Source organism: Rhinolophus sinicus, linkage group LG05, assembly GCF_036562045.2.
Source record: "Rhinolophus sinicus isolate RSC01 linkage group LG05, ASM3656204v1, whole genome shotgun sequence".
NCBI classification, from domain to species: domain Eukaryota; kingdom Metazoa; phylum Chordata; class Mammalia; order Chiroptera; family Rhinolophidae; genus Rhinolophus; species Rhinolophus sinicus.
In genome coordinates this window covers 1464067-1484880 of record NC_133755.1, presented here as the reverse complement: position 1 = coordinate 1484880, position 20814 = coordinate 1464067, and positions in this window count along the sequence as shown.

The window sequence follows — 20814 nt, the reverse complement described above, 5'->3', positions numbered from 1 at the left end:
GCACGGGCGTCACTCTGAGAAGAGCTGCCTTGGGTCCGAGAGGAAGTGGGTGCGTGGGTCCTACTCACTGGGGAGACTAAACAGAGCCATGAGGCCGAGGGACAAAGCACCAGCACTGACCGCTCCCAGCCTGCTCTCGTAGACTCGTGTGGGGGGAAGGCCGCCTGTGCAGGCACTGGGCCAGGCCTGGGGGCGGGCGGTACAGAAGAGTGTGACACCCTGTCCTTAGCGAGCTCACAGCCTAGTGTCAGGGATTCTCTCCTCACCAGAGTCTACGCAGCTCCCGTGAACTTGTCAATGAGGTCTCTGCTTTGGGGCTCCCGTGTTCACCTCTGCAGTGTCCAGTTTGAGCAAGAATCCTGCTAAGTTGGTTTAGTCCGAATCCTGCATCCTCCATGTCCAACCGCCCTTCCTGTCTGGTTGAGCTCCTCACCCCACCCTCGCCCAGGTGATATCTGGCCTGCTTTCAGCAACACCCTGCTGGGTTCTTTACCCAAATGCCCTGACCTCTGCTGTGCCCCCTCTGGTTTTCCACACACTGACCCCACTGCTCTCTGGGTCTGCATTCCACCTGCCCACGCTGTGTTCAGGGCTGAGCCTGCATCTGTCCCGATGGCTCTTTCCTCCTCTTTTACTCCTGAATAAAATCTGTTTTTTTTTTTTTTTTTTTTTCCCCACTTTATTTTCCAGCACTGTTTTTTCTCTGACATTCAGTGGCAGAGACAGACCGGTGAACAGGTAGTGTAATCCCAGGTAGAATTAAAATAGAAATAATATATCAAGGGTTTCAAACAAGGTGAGTGATGTTCATTGGCAGAGAGGCAAAAAAGGACATCTGGGGAAAATGTGGAGCTAGAAATAATGAAGGCATGTGTTTGGGAAAAAATAGGGGTTCGGCGGACGGAGTTGCGAGATGCAGCAGAGTGGAGGGTGGTGACGGGACCTCTAGCCTGGCAATGTCCCGCTGGATGTCCAGCTGGTGTGTCTGTGACACAACGATAGAGGGGCACAGGAGCTCAGATCAGGGAACATTAGCACCACGTTATCACACCTGTTTAGGGGGCCGTGGCACTACTTCTGGGTAAATGGCTTAGTCATGTGCATTCTGTAGGGTTAGAGGGGAAATTGGTGAAGGGCGGAATGGAAGAGGAAGCTGGAGAAAGAGACATCAGAGAATAGACCCGTCCAAACTTGGACCTGGGACCTGCTCACCCAAGAAGATACTCGCCCCAATTACTTCTGCAATAATAAAAATGCATCAGAATTCAGTCTTCATTAGTCAGAATTTCATCCTAGCACCTCCTGCTCCCATCTGCAAAACACTGGTAATTGACATTGGTGATTATGGCCAAGACTCAGAAAAAGCAAATAAATTAAGTTCAATAAAACGTCACTTTTACATATGTTCATCTGTCTGCCCTCTAATTTACTGAAATCAGGAACCCGTACAAGGCAGCCAAGGCAGCGCTCTTGAGATGCCCCGTCCGCTGAGCCCTGACCCATAGCCGTCCTGGTCACGGGACCACACCCGCTGTTACAGTTACCACCACAGAACCTGCGTGCTGCAGGATGGAAACGGTTCTCGTGTGTAAATAGCACCTTTCCCCTGGACCTTCCTTCTGCAAGGAAGACAGAAGTCGAATTTATTTCTTTCCTTCTGTGTAAACTAATTTTTTTCTTGTTACAAAAGCAAAAGAATGCTACTTTGCTGCCTTGGAACCAGCCAGAGAATAGAGCCTGGACATGCAGAGTGGAGTCTGGAGATCACAGTGGCGTCCAGCTCACCTCCTGCCACAAATTAAGCTGCGGGCCACTTAAGCTGCCAGCAACAATAAGTGAGGTTCTTGTGCTTCAAGGGTGCTCAGATGGCATCACGTGGCGTCGAGGGGTCTGTTGGGTGGAAGGGCTTAGTCCTTCGTTCCCACGGCCCATCCTACCCCAGGGGTTTGCCGCCCGCTTTTTCCTGAGCTCTGTCACGTCTGAGCTCGCACTGAGCCCGCTGGTCATCAAAAAGGAGCCCTGAGACGGGGACAGTGCGTGCGTGCGTGTGTGTGTGTGCGCGCGTCTGGTCGTCTGACGGCAGGCAGGGATAAGGGTGCTTAAGCCAAAGGAAATTGCTATTAAGAAATAACGTTGAAACGTCTAAAGTAAGACCTGTGTGTGTGTAGTCAGAGGTGGGCTGAATTCCAAGACACATTGGTGAGGGTTGGTGGTATTTTCCTTTGAATGTGAGGTCCTTTTGTCTGGCACTTCCTATCCCCAGAGGCCAGTAATAGTTTTCTTCACAGAGTGACACCGTGCAGAGTGGAGACCTTGCTGAGGGAAGAGGAGAGGTGAGTAAAGCTTCCATGAGCTGGTGAAATACGCCACACTCCTGGAAATGCCTTCAAATACGTTGGCAGCTGGCAGAAAAGTCAGGTCTTTTCCCTGCAAATTATCAGTTATTTTGAGCTTCTGGGGAAGGCTGACACCTCCCCACCTCTCCTTGTTTTTCTGTCCCATCTACAGGCGTGTGACGTGGCTTATAGAACAAGTCCTAGTACACGGTAGGGTGACTGGGACGGAGGAGCAGAGAAGGTCCACGTGGACGTGGGACTTCTCCACACTCTTGGGCATAAACTGTGTCCTCCTCCCCTGTCCTGAAAGGTGGGCATTTGGGAGGTTCTTGGGGTGGTTCCTCCCGAGGCCGGTTACCCTGACCCTTCCCTCCCCGCTGACCACTGTAACCAAGTCCCTTCAGTCGTCAGGATGTGGGGTCAGCCAAGTGAAGCCCGTGTGACTTAAGCAGGGTGCCACGCCTTGATTGTGTCACAGGTGTGGATTTGGTCACAGGTGTCTGTACACTTAGCTGTTTGCTCGTGAGGACTGGTGGGCTGGGCCGGGGCCTCGTGACATCCAGTCGGCAGCACGAGACGAGCCCGGGCCAGGCCTGGCTCTGCACCCCTAACCTGACGCTGCACTAGCGCCTCCCTCCCACCCGGTCAAGGGCTGAGCGTGGCCCTTCACTTGCAGCTCAGACCTGAACACCCACCTGCTACAGCGCAGGTCCCTGGGCTGGGGTTGCCCTTCTGGGTCCGAGTGTGGCTGGGTGGCATTCACGCTTTGTTCTCTTTTCCTCACCTGGTAGGTCTGTTCTCTGTGCAGGAAGGGCCACTTGCTTAGAGGACACATGCTTATGTTTACCTTTCAGACTAGAAATTTAGTCTTCGATGACAACGTAGGGAAAAAAGAAAACGCAAAAGAAAAATAGATTCATTTGCAAAAATGAACTTGTTCTCGTTACTAAATTCTTCTAGAGTGGACTTTGAGCGACATGGTACACACTGTACTCAGGCCCAGTTTTCCAGAAGGTAGGAATGCTGCTCAGACAGGTGATTCTCCTACTTAGGCCCTTCCCAGGGCCGAGCCTGTGACTGAAGAGCACGGCGGAGGGATGGCTGGGGCCCCAGGGCCAGGCCCTCGGCTGCGTTCCCGAATCTGGTCTGCAGGTGGGAGTAGAGAATGGGGGCTCCTCTGAAGGAGGCGACGTCAGCTCAGCACACAGTGGACAATGCATTGGTCAGGAGCCTTTTCCGAATGTTGCATCTACCGCTGAATCTTTCCCAAGTGCCCCTCGGTCATGGGAAGACAGCGTGTGGAGCCCCCTCCAGTGAGGGCAGCACGCCAGGGCTTCAGCTGAAGTTTGCCGGGAGAAGGGCACTGACTGCTGGGCACAGAGGTCAGGCGAGCGCCCACCCTCCATGCCTCCACTCCTGCCTACAGCCAGCTCAGCTCCGCGCGTCCACGTGTGCACTCCCACCCCAGCCACCTGCTCAGTGCCTGTCTCATGCTGGCCCACCCATGCACTGGCTTCTCCCCTCCACATGCCCCGTCTTGTAGGGCCCCAAGTTTCGCCCATCCGAGAGCCCCTCCTTGACCATTTGAATGTCCAGGATTTCCTGTCTTTGGACTTCTTTAGCCAATATATTGCTGCCCATCTGTGGGCATCTTAAAATGCATTTTCTTCTTTAAAAAGTCTAGTTTTCATGCGTGCATGTACTTTCCGTAGTGGACAGTCTCTGAGTTTCTGACAAACGCATAGTTGTGTAACCAGCACCACACTCAAGAGGCAGAAGCCATCATGCCCAAGGGTCCTCGCCCTGCCCCTGTCTGTGCTCAGAAGCCCTGTACAGCCCCCTCTGCCCACACGTGGCCTTTCCCGGACTCCCACCCTGGGCCGCCTCACCCCGGCGCCTTCCACATGGCAGGGTACATGTGAGGCCCGCCGTGTCGTGTGTGTGAGAAGCACGCCCCAGCGTGGCCGTGCCACCGCTTACCCCTCCACCTGTCCACGGAGTGTGGGTTGTTTGTCTTGGCGAGTGAGGATAAAGTTGTGAGTGTTTCCAGCAGGTGATGTGTGATCGTAGGCGTGCACAACTCCTGTCTCGAGGGTTCTACGTTGTGCTGAGTGTGTTTAACTTTATGACAAACTGCTAAACAGTGTCCCAAGGTGATTTTACCATCCTGTGTCCCCACCAGCAGACAGAGTGACCCACCTCCCTGTCAACACAGATGCGACCCATCATTTTAATCCCACCCACCCTGGTTGGTATCCACACGTATCTGACTGTGGCTTTCGTTTGCGTTTCCCTGATGACCAGTGACGTTGAGTGTCCTTTCATGTGGATATTCTCAGCCATGCGTCTTCTTTGGTGAAATATCTGTTCAAATGTGTGTCCATTTCAAAAAAATCAGGTTGTGTGTTTCCTTATTATTGACTTTAGAGAAGTTTTAAATGTTTTGGATGTCAATATGTTGTCAGATTTGTGATTTGCGAATATTTGCTCCTAGTCTGTGGCTTGGTTTTAATTCTCTGAAGTGTCTATACAGAACAAAAGCTTTTTTGTTTTTGTTTTTTTAATTTTGCTGAAATCTAATTTATTAACCTTTTCCTCTTTCATAGATCATGCTTTTGGTGTCATGTTTGAAACCTAATTGCCCAACCCAACGTCTAAAATGTTTTGTCTTATTTATCATTTAAAATCTCTACAGGGCTACATTGTACATTCAGGCCTGTGACCCACTGGAGTTTATTTTCCTGCACCACATAAAGTGCCTCGTACGTATACGGAGGCTCACTGTTGTGGGCCAATTTGTCAAGCGTCGTTTGTTGAAAAGATGATCCTTTGAATGTGAAAGTTGGTCAGAAACCAATTAAGTTTAATTTTGTGGGACTAGTGGACTCTGTTCTGTTCCATTGATCTGCGTGTCTCTCCTGTCGCTAACACTACTCATGCCAAACTCACTAGTTCTAGGAGTTTCTTTTTTTTTAAGGAAAACTCGGAATTTGCCAGGTGGACAATCGTGTGTGGTGCAAAACAACGACAGTTATTTGTGCCCTTCCGTTGTGTATACCTTTTATTTCCATATCTTACCTCACTGGGCTGAATGTCAGGACCAGCAGTGTGGTACTGGGAGGGGAGTGGTGGGCGACCACCTGCTGCCTTGTGCGGGTCTCAGGGAGAAATCACGCAGGCTTGACCCCTGAGTGGATGGTAACTTCCGTTCTTTTGTAGATGCCCTGAATCAGGCTGGGGAATTCCTGTTGGTCTGAGAGTTTTTTTATTTTTTTTATTTTATCATGAATGGATATTGAATTCTGTTGAATCCCTTCTGTGTGTCTGTAGCTGTGACTGTGTAATCTCTCTTCTGTGGACTGCTAATGAAGCGAATCCCATTGGTTGATTTTCATATGTCAGTTGGCCTTCCGATTCTATTTGCCAATATTCTGTTGGGGATTTTTACATCTATGTTCATGAGAGATGTGGGTCCATTCTTTTCTTTTATTGTAATATCCTTGTCTGGTGTTGGCCTCAGAGGAATGCCGGACTCATAAAATGAGTTGTAAAGTGTTGCCTTTTCAGGAAGCAGTGTGTACAATTGGTTTTATTTCTCCCTTAAGTATTTGGTGGAATTTGCCAGTGAAATTTTCTGCGAGTTTTCTTTGTCAGGAGGTTGATATTGTCCCATACGTTTCTGTACCATAGGTTTCTGTCCTTTTTTCCCCCTCATTTTTTCTATCTGTTCTTCTGATGAAAGAATCAGTGTTGAGCTTCAGGATCCCTGATCTTTCTTGTTATTTGCATTGTATTCTTGAAGCGACCTTATGATTTTTTGTTTTATGCCTGACATTTTGTTTTTCAGTTCTAAAGTTTTTATTTGGTTCTTTTTGATAGTTTCTACTTCTCTGCTGAGACGTCTGTTTCGCCCTTTGTTTCTAGAGTGTTCACCTTTATCTCATTGAGCATGGTTGCATCTATGCTCTAAAGTCTTCGTCGTTGATTTAAAGCATCTGTTGTCTCAAAGCTGGCGTGGGTCGATTGTTTCTACCTTTGAGAATTGGTCAGATTTTCTTGGTTTTAGTATGTGGATTATAATCATTTTTGGTTGTGTCCTGAGTACATTGACTATTATGTTGTGAGGTGCTAAGTTCTGTTTAAATCAGTGGTGCTCAACCAGAGGGGATTTTCCCTGACAGAGGACATGTGGTGACAACTTGGATTGTCCTGACTGTGGAGTGACTGGAATCTGGTGGGGAGAGGCCAGGGATGCTGGTGAACACCTACAGTGCCTGGGACACCCCCTCCCCGCCCCCCCAAGCTGGGACTCCTGTCAGCTCACCACCAGTGGGGCTTCTCTTTGACCTCTCCGCCTGCCTTTCCCTGGTCCTTTGGCTAGAAAGTTCTGGTTTTGCTCACAATCTTAGGTCCCCCCCTCCCTCATGTACCATATTGCAGTTTCACATAATTACGGTGGTTTATAGGGCAAAGAAACAGGACAAAAAAAGGAAAAAAATAAGCAGGATTCCCCCAAATTCTCTGGAGCAAGGGTCTCCCTTTCCCAGGTCCCCACCGCAGACAGATTTTTCTCGGCCTTTTAGGAGCTTACGACACAGCAGTGGCTGCAGGTCCGTAGCAGGAGCTGGCCTCAGAGCGAGGCCAGGACAGAAAAAGAGGGAGGGGTCCTGGCAGTGCCCCCAATACTCTCGCGCTGACAGGCCCCTTTCCACGTTCTCAGGCCAGAAAGCGGGGGATTCTCTCTGAGTTATTCTGTCCTGCTCACCTATGGGTCTGGGACTCCCTGCTTTCAGGACAAAGCTAAGGGACAAAGAAGGAAAACCCAGTACGCGCACCGCTGGCCGCCCATCACCCGTCAGGTTCCACTCCCCAGTCTGCTGCTGTGGCAGACTTTCTGGAGTCCGGCTCCCCCTGCGTGTCCTGCCCAGGGGCCGTGGTTGTGGCCGTGGGGGAGAGGCCAGCAGTGGGCCTGCCCCTCCCACTAGCACCAGCTTGACTCGCTTTCTTTTGTGAAGAAGGAGAAAGGGCATAGGAGCACGAGTGAGCAGTGAGGGATTTTCTCAGAAATGAGCAGACAGTGGCCTCTCTTCTCACAGCCCTCTGAAGTGCCATGCGGTTGGCATGATGGATTTCTATCTTGTTCTTCTCTTTCAATGTTCTTCCTGAAAAGGTGGACGGAAGTGGCTGCACGGAAATGGAGACTAGAGCCTCTGCAGGCTGCTCTCAGTTCCGAGGCGCAGTGTTTGTGCTTGGTCCACATTTCGGAGAGCCTTTTGCCACGTGCTGAGGTCTGGCCCAGGCGGGTAGTAGTGGGTGGCATTGCTCCCAGGCCTTGCCTGAAAACAGCGCAGCCATCCTCCATCCTCCATGCTGTTGATCGTGCCAGCTGGACGTGGAGGGTCAGCAAAGCCTCCAAGGCACTCTGGTTGTGCCACGTGTTGGAGAAAGCCTGGGTCCCTGAGTCAGTGTGTGTGAGGATGTGCCGTGATGGCTGCCTGGCCCACATGGGACTGACGTGAGCAGCAAGGAGGATTTCACTGGGTCGAGACCCTGAGCTGTCAGTTACGGCAGCTGGATGCCTTTGCCCGAACAGAAGCAGCCTCTAGTGGGTGGTTAGCATCTCTCCCTGGCTTGGCCACGGAGGAAAGTGTCAGACTTTTGATGAGTTACTTCCCATCTCTAATCTTAGTTTAACCCCTACCAAATGGGGCATATTCATTTGACCATGAGCATTACGCTCTTGTCACAGCGACGGGGGAAGATACATTGAAGCAGTCTCTGGAAGATTTTGAACCCTTTGGAGGAGAGTACTTAAAGACAAGGTATTATTATCATGATGATTTTGAGTACCACTCTGCCAAGCACAGAGAAAAAGTTATTTGTCACCCCTTAACTCTGACAGGCAAGAACCGCTCTGGCAATGAGATCTACAGATACTGAAAGCACCCTGCCTGCTTCCCTCGTCACCACCGCGGTGCCTGTGACAGCGCCGGGACCCAGCCGAGGCCCCTGAGACGCGGTTTTGATTCCTGGTGTCGTGTTCCGGGAAACGGCACACATGCCGCCCGTGTCACTTGTTAGATGCGGCTTAATTAGCAGGAGGGTCACTGTGGGGAGACTGCTCGCCCACGTTTTGATCTGTGAGGTGGTTACGATGTTTGGAAGACCCTTTAAGAAAAATCCAGGTGGTGAAAATGAAGGAGCCATTCACCTGAGTGTTTACCTTAGAAGCAGCCGTGACGTAGCAGTTTAGTTAAAGGCTGGAAACCTCTGCTCAAACTCCCACGATCGGGGGTGGAGGGGACACGAAAGCTGTGAGGTCGCTGCTCAGGTGTGGCCCAGTCCCCGCTGACCACCAGGTGCCCTGGGAACGATTCTCTCCATGTCCGGGCCCCAACCAGTCCTGCTGGGCCAGGATCTCGGGGGTGGGGGTGGGAAGGCAAGGGGATCCGGGTCCCCCATTTTATGTTTTAACCTTTCTAAAGAACATATATAATTGTAGAGTCACATTGGTTGTAAGAAACGATGCAGAAAGGGCCACACGCTCGGGCCAGTCGCCTCAGTGATAACATCGTATAACAATCCCACACCCAGGAGATGGACATGGACGCAGACCGCCGACCGGGGCGGCCGTCCCGGTGCCCTGCGCCCATCTGTGCACGTTGCCCCATGTGCATCCACTGCACAGTCCAGAAGGAGAAGGGTTCAGCAGCAGATCTCCAGTGCCTAGCAAGATGCCAGGACATGGCGACAGCCGAGAAGTCTCTGCCAAATGCACGTTTGGTCCCCTGAAGAGGATTCACGTCGAATCAGAGAAGTGACAAGCTAGGAGATACTGGAGAAATCGAATCAGGCCCCAGGCTTTGAAAATAATTCTTAGTGACCAGGGGTAGCTGGCTGTCCTCTCCTGGAGTGTGTCTGTCATTAAACCGTTCCACTGAGAACATGCGCAGGGCATCAGGTGTCCACGCGTCCCACTGTGACCGAGTGGCACTGAGCTTGGGGACAGTTCCGGAACTTCTCATGGTACAGGCACGTGTTGTGGAGACTGTAGGATTTGGTCTCCAGTCTACTGTCTGGGACACGTGTGGGAGGCACGTTTAGTCACAGCAGGCAAACCCAACTCAGATTGTGATCGTGGGGAACAGAGCAGAGCACATACCTCGGTGCCCCAAATGCTGCGGCACGGTTTTCATCGGCAGCCGGCTCCATCAGCAGCGCAGTGAGCTCCAGCCGCGGGCGGTAGCATGGCTGTCGCATGGCGCTCACGTGGCATCAGCGTGGCAGTTGGCAGTCAGAAGAGTTCACCAAGTGTTTTAACCTGCAGCTGACCGCAACCAAAAGGCATCCAGAGCTAAAGCTGCATCTGTCGTTGGACACGGATGGCACGGGTGGTCCCGGGGGGTCAAGTGTCTCTGGGGCAGCATGTTACAGAGCACAGGCCACAGCGGGGACCCTCACGCACCTCAAAACGCCTCATCTACCATCGGGAGACAGTGCGCTGGTCTCACCGCGATGGATGTGGAGGCGATGGAGGTTGACAGGTGTTCACAGACGGGTTATCGTGTAGTGAGTGCAGTTTTCTAGATTTTTTGGCAATAAAAGCGACAACAAAACCCCAATGTTGTGTGGAGTAAACTGCACAGAAGCAAAGCGCCTGTGTCACCAGTCGTCCTCCTTTTCCCAGAGGACCCAGCGGTCCCTCCCCCTCCAGCCTGGCCTGTCATCGCTTATGTCCCAAGCAGTGTGAGAGTCCTGCAGCCTCGGCTTGTCCCCAGCTGGGGCTGCCCCCCCTACCTACTTGAAGGGTCCTCACCCCTGCCGACGTGCGTCCTCGCCGTTTGTTCAGAAGACTCGCTGGGCGGCTGGTCCCAGGAGCTCGGCCGAGCTCAGTTTCTCTCGTGTCCCTCCTAGGATTCCTTTACAGTAACGTGGCTCTTAGTGTAAACTCAGTGGAAGCTCACTGTGGGCAGGGTCGTCAGGAAATGAGAGTTGTAAACGCATTTCTGGCCCCGGTCTGGGGAGAAGCAGAGCCGTTCTCCGGTGGGCAGGTGCATGTGTTCTGGGAGGCAGGGCTGTGGGGGCCCCCGCAGGGCTCCAGCTTAGGGGCGCTGCCACCACAGGCGCTGGGACAGCTGGCCCTGGTCATCCCTGCCAGTGAGGGTGGCAGACGTCCCTGGGGAGGGTCTAGGACAGGGTGTGTGATTTGGGGCACCCTGGACATTCAGGGGTCCCTTTCCCCAAAGCAGCATGTGTTTTAACAACCGACAAACTCTGAATTATCAAGCCGTATTCTTAAGTGTGACTGGAAGCATTTAAGAAAATTCAAAATAAACAAGTAGAATAAAAGTAAACTGAGGAAAGAGAGACAATTTAGGAAAAAATAATTAAAAACCCCATTGATCAGTATCTTCAGAGAGAAAAGAGTATAATGCAGTCATAACATGTGAATAGTTGGCGACAGGAAAACAATGTCCCCAAACGTCTCCTGGAAACTTGTTCTCAGGCCGAGAATGTGGGGAAGAGCCCACCGCTGCCCCAGAGCAAGACAGGAAGTTGTGGTGCAGATACAGGGCCGCTGGTCCCATCAGACGGGGGTGGGTGGCGTGAGAACCGCCCACCGCGGGAGAGCGCAGGGCTTAGCACATCTGAGGGGCTTGGGTAATGGTCACAGTTGGCGTTTCTTCTCTCTCAACCAGGAAAAGGCAATTAGAAACCCTCCATGGTAAATGCTTGGCCCAAATGCTGTTCGATAAAGAGCAAGGGTTGGTTTCTGAATTCTTTGGTAGCGTGTTAGAACAATTCCCCGAGTTTGGCACTAGGAACCGTCTGTGAGTGGAAGCCGTCGACCCTGAGGCAGGCCAGGTACACCGTCCCCTGCGGCAGGGGTGGGGGCGAGACGAGCTGCAGGGAGCCAGCTGGCCAGGACGACTTCCCACCCAGGCAGGCCTCTGTGACCAGGACGACTTCCCACCCAGGCAGGCCTCTGTGGCCAGGACGACTTCCCACCCAGGCAGGCCTCTGTGACCAGGACGACTTCCCACCCAGGCAGGCCTCTGTGGCCAGGACGACTTCCCACCCAGGCAGGCCTCTGTGGCCAGGACGACTTCCCACCCAGGCAGGCCTCTGTGGCCAGGACGACTTCCCACCCAGGCAGGCCTCTGTGGCCAGTGCTACCGACGCGTGAGTGGACCCTGCACAGGGTCCTCTGGGCTCTTGCCCCTCGCAATGACTGAAATGGGATGACCGAGGACAGCCGTGGAAGTCATGTGGTCAGGGTGGCATGACCTCGATGCCTGGGGTCCTGAGTGGCTGCTCACGCACCTGTCCACCTTCACTAGCAGGTACACAGGAGACAAACGATTGTGTTTGTGCCACTTTCATTTTGGGGTGTATCTGTTACAGTAATTAGCTATGCTAACGAATTCTGGTTAATTGGTTTTCAACTTGAGACTTTAGAGAGAAAGCACAAGAGACTTCATTATGAGTAAAAATAGACTGTACGTGTCATCACCCTTAACTAGGTGAGGCGCCACTGTCAGAGGAGAGTGACCCTGCCGCCACCTTCACATGCTCGCTGGGGAGCTGAGGGCACGCCCTCGTTGGGGAGTCTGCAGGGGAAGCGGTCACTGCTGCCATCAGACACCAGGGGCCACAGCTGTGAGCACTGAAGCAGCCTTGGGGGGGGGGGGTGTGCCAAGGCCTCATGGAGCAGCAGGGGACTCATCGCTTATGATGACCAGGAAGTGGGGTCCCCTTGTCTGGGGTGCAGACAGACCTCAGGAGAACTGGGATCAGAGCAGTGAGGGCTGTTACCTGCCAGGAGGGGGTGTGGAGGTGGGGAGGGTCTCTCTCTCTGTAAGCCCGCCATCCTATTTTATATGTTAAACGTGCATTTATTACTTTCATTAAAATATTTAAAGGTTTGCTAAGTAAGTAAACATTAGAAATTAAGTTACTGAAGAGAACTGCGAGGTTGTTTTTGAATACTTGAGGGGCACTCCATTATTACTTAACATGCAACTCCCACATCACTCATATCTGTTCATTAAAGCAGGTCCCCATGTCCCCTGGCCTTGGGCTGTGCTTACTGTTAGTCCTTGCGGGTCGGTGTCTGCCCTTGGAAACACTAAGGCTCAGTCCCGCAAGAAGACTGCCCCGTTTAGGCTTTTCGCTTCCACACTCATGCCTGCCCCCCTCCAGGCCCGACAGTTAATCTGATTTTATAAAGTTTAAGTGGATCTATAATTGTAGCATTAAAAACATTAAACAAATTGATGGGATACTGAGTGGGGCGGGGTGGGAAATGGTGAGTTAAATCCGGGAAAAAATGTTTACAGATCACTGGAACCAAATGCAAAATGAGTGACTTCCTGGGTGCCCTGGGGAGAAGGCGTGGGGACCTCTGCTCAGCCCGCCCGGCTGGGAGGCGCAGGCCCAGGAGGACGCATGCGCGCTGGCCGGTCTCCTCCCGCCTGCATTAGCCAGCCTGGCACCTCGCTCTGAGCCTGCGTGGCCACGTGGGCGTCTGGCGACCTCAGGACCTGAGGGCAGCCCTACCACGCGATCCCTGCATCCTGTGGTGGAAATGCCTTCCGTGTGTGCCATAAGTTCTGGAAAAGGCCTGTTCTGGTTGGTTTGAGGAATCAGGAGGTGGAAACCAACGTGGGGCCAGCGCTTTGGGGTGATGTGGCCTCAGAGGTGCCATCTTGACGTTGGGGTGCCCTGGGCTGTCACGGACGTGCAACGCCGCCTCCGGGGCCTTCCCTGTGGTCATCTGTGTGGTCCAGTGGCCTCATTAGCATCTCTTAGGCCAAACCCTACTCTGGGGTCCTCACTGCTTGAGCACAAAGTGGGCACTGGTTTCCCGGCCCACAGCGCCCTTCGTCCCCCACAGCATGTGCACCTCAGACGGAGACCCTGGCGTCCCCTCAGCCAGCCTCCCTGGGCCGTCCATGCCCGGCCGAGCCGTGTGCCCCCAGGTCTGCGCTCAGCGCTCTGGCCGGGCACCAAGGCGGAGGAGACGCCAACAGCGATCGCCCGTGTGTGGTGCCTGGTCCATGCCAGGCCTCAGACAAGTGTGTTCAGGGGTTATTTTATTACCACGCTTGGTGACCACATGAGATGGGCTGCTGTGTCCATGTTGGCAGAGCTGAGGTTGCCAACGGCCGCTCAGGGCTGGGCGGGGGCCCCAGGACGCTGGCGCAGAGTTCTGCAGCGTTGGTGTCACGACAGACCCCCGCCACGCGTTCCTGATTCCTCTCAGGATGTGGCTGTGCCGGGGGGACCAGCAGCAGCGGTAGCAGAGGAAGGGGGAGGAAGGCGATACCTGGAAATTTAGCTCATACTTTGCGATTATTTCTTAGAGAAATTGGAAAAGATGTGTGCGTGCCTTTTCCTCTATCTTGAAACACCTGCCACCTATCTGTGGATTAGTCTGCCCTTCTGTGCGTTCGTCCATTCAGTGTTGGCGGTGCCAGGCCCACAGGTCACACTGCGCCCCCGTCTGCTTCAGGGGGAGACAGGAGGAAACGGCCACCACTGGTGCACCATGTGTGCACAGGCTGGACTCAGCTGGTAAGAGACGTGTGTGAGCGTGGCCGCTGCGTTTATTCCCGTGTTTCCCGGTGGCCGGCAGTGGCGTGGGGCCAAGTAGTTTGGCTGCAGTGAGGGTCATGGGCCACACGTCTTGCCCACTCTTGGGGAGGCCTGCGGCCTTCCCCCCCACCCGGCCTGCAGGCGACCCAGGGCCTCAGCTGCAAGGGGCCGGGGCGCTTGTTTGCTCTGGCCCTCCAGTCCTGTTGTTCTGTGGCTCTGAGGACCCCACGCAGCTACAGGGTGACTTTTCCCTGTGGCACCGAGGACACAGTGCCTGGGCGGCCCAGTGAGAGGCTCTGCAGTGCCAGCGGGCGACACTCCCTGGGCATCGATCTTCCCCGCAAAGGGGGAGGAGGCAGTTTCTGGTCCAGGCCATTTCTCACCATAAACCCCGTGGGCTTTGAGACATTGGAGTCCCTGGGGACGAGGCCGAGGGGCACTTGACAGACTCTAGTGAAGTCCATCAGCACAGAGACCCACGCGGCATGGCAGCCACACAGCTGCTCAGCTTGGCCACACGCCTGCCCGGCTCCACAGCCCACTCCTTCCAAGGTCGCCCTGTCCTGACCTGAGCAGCTGAGAGACTCACAAAGGAGGTGCCACAGCATTCAAATGAATGACTGAGCCCAGGCCACCCTTGGAATCAGGATAGGAGGTGTGTCTGGAGTGACATTTGCTGATGGCGATGGCTTCCCGAGTCAGGGCCTGGGGTCCAGTGAGTTTCCCCACCAGCTCTGCGAGCTGTGTGTGGTCCTCCTTTTACAGTTGGGGAGACCGAGGCTCACAGGACTAATTAACGTGACTTGTTCCCGGTCATGTCACTCATAGGTGGCAGAGCCAGGGATGGAGCACAGCTGACACTGAAGTTCATCCCCGTGGGCGTGTGGGCGTGTGTGACGTGTGTGTGCGTCGTGTGTGTGCATGTGCGCGTGTATGTACATACCCCAGTGCCATGTGGGAGGCAGGAGGGTCCAGGCTCTGCGTCACCGTCGTGGGCTGCGTGGTCCTTGAGCTCAGGCACAGACCCCACCAGCCCGGCTGCTCTGGCCAGACCTCCGTGGAGCCCCCGCTGGCAGGGGAGTGGGCCGTGTTGAACGTGGCTGCCTTGTCAGAGGCGTGGAATATTTTGTGGAGTGTTCCCTCAGCCAGCCCTGGGACCCTGAGGTGGCCACGGAGCTGCCCGGGACCCACGTGTCTCACAGCCACTGTCGAGAGGTCTGTTCTCCCCTGAACATCTGGTTTTCAGTGGAGGCTCCAGGGCATGAGAACAACCAGCCGAGAGACTGTTCTGGCAGCTTCCGTCGGACCTCTCCAAGTCCCCAGTCCAGGAAACGCCCCCTGCCCGGGAGCGCAGCAGATCCCTTGACGTGACTGTCTCTGCCCCACTGTGGTCACACACCGCCTGCCTTTTACTGTCTTGCAGGAACTTATAAGAGTGACCCCAGTAACCAGTAGCCACACTGGGCAGCAGCCGTGCTCCAGGGCCTGGGGAGAGCAAAGATGGGGTCTGCCTGTGCCCCGGGAGCTGTGTCCAGAGGGGAACAGGCCTCGCGTCCAGCTGTCACCGCAGCTCTAGAGACCGTTGGGAGAGAGGACAGTGGGTGCTGTCCAGTCAGGAGGCCACTGCGGCTGTCCAGGGAGACAAGGAGGGCCTGGTGGTGGGGACAGTGAGGGGACAGAGGACGGATGGGTCAGAGGATGTGTCTGAGGCTTTATCCCGTTGGGCGTTGGGACTGAAGACGCAGTGTTGACAGTTTTCTGGCCTGAGGACGAGACGAGACAGAACGGGAAGGGGAGGCTGCTGGGTGATGCTGAGTGAGGGCCAGGGCGAGCACAGGTCCCACAGCTGGAAATGGCGTCCGGGTGTCTAGAGGGATGACAGGTGGTCACTGCCGTGTGCAAGGGGAGAGGCACCAAGCGAAGGTGGCTGCTCCTGTCACCCATCTGCTAACAGCCATGTCTGCACGATGGTGACAGTGTGGGCTCCTGCAGTCTGTGCCCAGTCACCTACGTTTAGGGGCTTTGTCCCCGGGAAATGTGCCTGAGAGGGTGAGAGGTTGTCCCCACAGTTTATCAAAGGAGATTTCTTATTTTTTAAATTGTTCACTAACTGAGATGACTCTCGGGAGGGACAAAGTTGTCTGTAAAGGATTCTTCTCTAAGAAGCCATTTGATTTCACAGCAAGAGGTGGATTATTTGAGAGGGAGCTTCAGAGACGCTTGAATAAAGGTGGCTGTCACGAGCGAGGCTGTTTGGATAGTGCTGCCAGCAAGGTGAACTTGGAAATTGGTCAGGTGCCGCCAGCAGCGGGTCAGGGCCGGGAGAAGACACGTGTGCGTGTGGAGGACTCCAGCTGCTTTGTTCTCAGCATGGACTTGGTCTCATCGAGAAGGGTTCGGGGGGCGCTTTGCAGTGGTCAGCACGGATGAGGAGCCACAACCCAACAGAAGCACCAAGGGCCTGAACCAGTAACTCAGCTCTGTAAGAAATTCCAGATGAGGATTTCCCGGAGTTTCAGTTTGTTTTTCTTTTGTGAAGCTAGTTCATTGTCATCTTAAAAGCACTGTAGACACTCGCTGTGCCTGCTGGGAGCCAGGCTGTGTTGTGGGTGGTCCCCTTTCAGTTCAGGGTCCCTCTAGGAGGCATTCAGCTGCCGTCTTTGCAGCGATTCGTTCCTCCCAGCGCCTCTGAGCAGCCCCGCTGGGGGCTCTGTCAGACCTGGGAAGGAGCTGCCTCTCAGCTGAGGTCGGGCTCCTGCCACATGCAGCTCTGCCGCCTTGAGAAGGATGCTTAACCCGCAATTTCCGCACGTGTGAAATGGGGTAACGATAACTGCAGCTACAACATAGGCTGTTTTGAGGTTTAAATGAAATGAAGTCAGTTCACAGAAAGCCCTTCACACACTACCTGACACATAGTAAACACTCAGTAGCCATTTCATCTTGTTACTGTTACTGACGGATGGTCTGCTTTTGCTACAATGATGCTGTGCGCCTGCAGCTGTGTCTGAACGTGGTCCTGCGCTCAACCTTATAGCATTGACCTGTCAGAGGAAATTCATACGAAGAAGAAATACAGAGGGAAATGAGGAAATCTGCTGATACGGGCACCCCCCGAGGAGGGAACCAGGCCTCCCATTTCCCTCCTGTCAACCGGTGGTGTGATTTTGGCGATAGCTTTTTTCTCTTCTCTCATAAAAGATGCATTTCACATGACAGCTAGAAAGTAAAGAAAGAAAATTATCAGTGAAGAAGAGAGAGGTTGGAACCTGAGGATTCTGCAGAGCTCAGCATTTTCTTAAGAGCACGTAATGGTCCTGTGAAACGCGCGTTTCGTGACTGGCGCTTCTCTTCCTTCCTTCCTTTCGTCCCTCCTTCCTTTCTTTCTTGGTGACTGTCATACTGGTCGTCATCTGACAGAAGTGGCATGACAGTTTGATGGAAGAGCCACACAGGTTTGCTCGCTCCTGCTGTAGTTTAAGGAAACCCAAGGGAATTGTTACCTTCCACACGCTGGAGATCTGCCCAGACTGAGAAGTGAGCTGGGTGAGCGCCATGGGGCCAATGCCCAGGGAAGCAGGAGGGGTCTAGGAGGCCACTGTGCCCTTCTGTGTCCTCACAGCCCCTCGCGACAGATGGGGCTGTGTGTGATGGGAGGGACTTCTTTCGTCATAACCTCAAGGTCTTCAATTTAGACCTTTGGTCTCATCAGATGAAGTTAAAGTCACAGCGACACACTGTCAGGCTGGAACGATGATGTCATCCGCTTCTAATGTGTGTCCCCTAGTAGATACGTCACCAACACAGCCCTATGTGTTAATACTTTAGGAAATCCACAATTGTCTTTTAATGCACGACTATCCTTTGGAACCAGTTATTGTAGGATAAAACGTTAATAATGTAAACAGTTACAGCAGGCCCCCATTATAAGCCCCATTTGGCCTCAGCTGGCTCCTTCACGGACGGCTCCGTGGCGCTGCCGGCAGGGGGTGGCCACGTGGGGCTCCGTGTGGCAGCTGGCGGAGGCCGTGCGCTGGGCTGGGCTGCTCCCCTCTTCTTTACGTGCGACATGGCAGCGGCGGGCTTGGGGTGCACCCTCTCCACCTGGATACGTGACGGTCATTTCCCGCACACACGTCCTTTGCTTGTCTTCACGGGCTGGTCTGGGAGCTACAATCCTCGCCAATTCCGTGCAGGCGGAAACTACAGCTCGTCCGGGCTGCTGAGTCAGCCTCAGAGCCAGAGATCTTCTCAGCAGCGTGTCCAGACGCCTCATAAGAGCAAGGGCTCAAATAGCCTGAACACGTCTGACCGGACTCTGCTTGTAAGACCTGTCTTTCTTTTCTGTTTTGGGTATTTTTGTCACAGTAAAGTGCACACAGTGAAATTTACCATTTTAACTCTTTCGATGTATGATTGGTACATTCACGTGGTTGTGCCACCATCCCCACCGTCCATCTCCGTTCCTCCTTCCATCTTCCCAGACTGAAACTCTGTCCCCACGAAACGACTCTCCACCCCCTCTCCAGCCCTGGTCACCGCTTCTACTTTCTGTCTCTAAGAATCTGGTGGCTCTAGGGACCTCCCGTGAGTGGGGTCATAAGTACTCGTCTTTTTGTGTCTGGCTTATTTCCCGCAGCGTCTCTTCCAGGTTCACCCACGTTGTGGTGTCGGTGTCCTTTCAAGGCTGACTAACACTCCAGCTGTGGACGGGCCACATTTGTGTGTCCGTTCATCCATCGGTCGGCGCTTGGCTTGCTCACACCTTTCAGCTGCTGTGGACTCGGTGTACACGTGTCTCTGTCTTTGGTTCTCGAGTATGTGCCCACAGATGGCATTGCTGGTCATAGTAGTTGTGCTGCATTTTTCGAGGACCATCCATACTGTTTTCCACAGCAGCTGTGCCCTTTTATATCCCACCAGCCGTGCACAGGGGATCCAGACCTGGCTTTCTTTTTAAGAGTGGAATTAAAAAGTTGAAACAGGCCACAGCACCCTCTGAGCCCCAACTCTTCGCTCCCACCCCACCTGCCGGCTGGGGCAGGCCCGGGGAAGCCTGGGGGGAAATGGCTGTCTTGGTGTGACATGTGGAAGGTGGATTGTCGGGGCGACACTAGAGTCACAGCATCCGTTCTGGACCCCCTTGCATGGCCCCAGATGAGGGGCGGTCTCCCAGGGGCAGAGCAAGCGAATGTCCATCTCCTGGGAAGGAAGAACCACCGGGCGGGGCCGCCCTGCGAGGTCCCAGTGCCCTCGCCAAGGACACGGTGTCGAGGGCTCCAGTGTTGTCTGCGTGTGTGGATGGACAGAAGGGATCACAGCACCCCTTTGTCTGCTGAGCCAGGTCCGTCTTTAATCATTTCTTCATCCTCCGTTTAATAAGAAAGACAAATGCTCCAGCTGCCCAGCCCAGAGCCTTTCTGAGACCCGCTGGACGGGGGCCTCTCATTCATTTTGAGGTTTCCACTGCTCTGGCCAACACCCCAGGGCCTGTGGCTCACAGTGGAGGAGCCCATACTTTATGGTTCTCTCGAGTCGGGTGGATACCGTGGGGCCGGGGGGCTGACAGGGGCTGTGTGTGACGTTGGCACTACTTGAGCTCAGAGGGGACAGGACTTGAGGAGGCAGAGTTTGCGTTTTCATTTGACCGTTTTCTTTCTGTTTTCCATTTTGCTGTTTTAATACGTCTTTGTGATACTCGGTTCCAACCCGGGCACATCTTGGGTTGCTGGCAAGAGTAGTAACACGTGTGGCCTCAGTGTTTTGGTGACAATGAGAGGCAGCGACACAGACTCGGTGGCTCCTAATGGGTTCCCTGGGCCTGGCCGAAGGTCCCACGCTGCCTCGGCCTGGGGACCCCCCCGGGGGACCGTGCCCCTGCTGTATCCCCAGCCCTCAGCACCTGCCGCCCAGGGATCAGCTGGTTTCCTCAGCCAGGGTTTCCTCCATGTGGGAGACAAGAAAAATAAGCAAAGGCACGGCAGGGAGAGGAGGCATGGGCTGCGTTTTCGCCCAGATTTCCAGGCTAACGAGCGTCCCCCAGAGCTCTCCGGCCAGGCAGAGCGTTTGTGCAGAGTCTGGGGACCCTGAGCAGGCTCCCAAGGGCTGACGGCCCCTGCAGCTTCGTGTCTGACCTTTTGCAAAGATTCCCCTTTATTCCAATTATTGATTCTTTAATGGCCTATGATGATGATGTAATAAAGCTGCCAGCTCCCAGTTTCAGGGCTATTGATCGCTTGTTAAGGAGCCATGAGGAGGCACCCATCTGTGCATGTCCAGGAACCAAACCTCACTGCAGACACCTGCCCGGCACGCAGGGCCCCTCCTAGGTCCCCTGTGCCTCCAGCCCTGCCCCCTCACTCACATGAGGGGTGAGTGCTGCAGTCTCCATATGTGTCCTGCCTCCAGGCCAGCGTCCACTCTCTGGGTACCTAAACACATTTCTCACTGTCTTCATCTGTCTAAATCCTACCTGTACTCTCAAGACACATCTCAAATATCATTTCAAATGTCAAATAATGGAGTGATCTTTAAAAAATATAAATCAGATCGTGTCATTTTCGTGCTTAAAAGCTTTAATGGTTCTGACTGCACGTCCAACACAACCTGGGGGCCCTGCACACCCGACCCTCAGCTCCGCCGGCCCCTCCTGCACTGGCTGCGCCCCCAACACTGGCCTTCAGGGGTGCGGTCCCCAGACCAGCTGGCTCATCCTGGGGCCATTGCTGGCCCTTTGACGGGTGGCTTCCCATGTTCCCCACAAGCACAGCTCTGTCTCAACAGCCAAGTCTGAGTTACATGTGACCGAGTCTGGGGGAGCCCTTCCCTGACGCCTGCTGGCAGGTCGCTCTGTGGAAGGGAGGCAGACGATGGCCCCAGC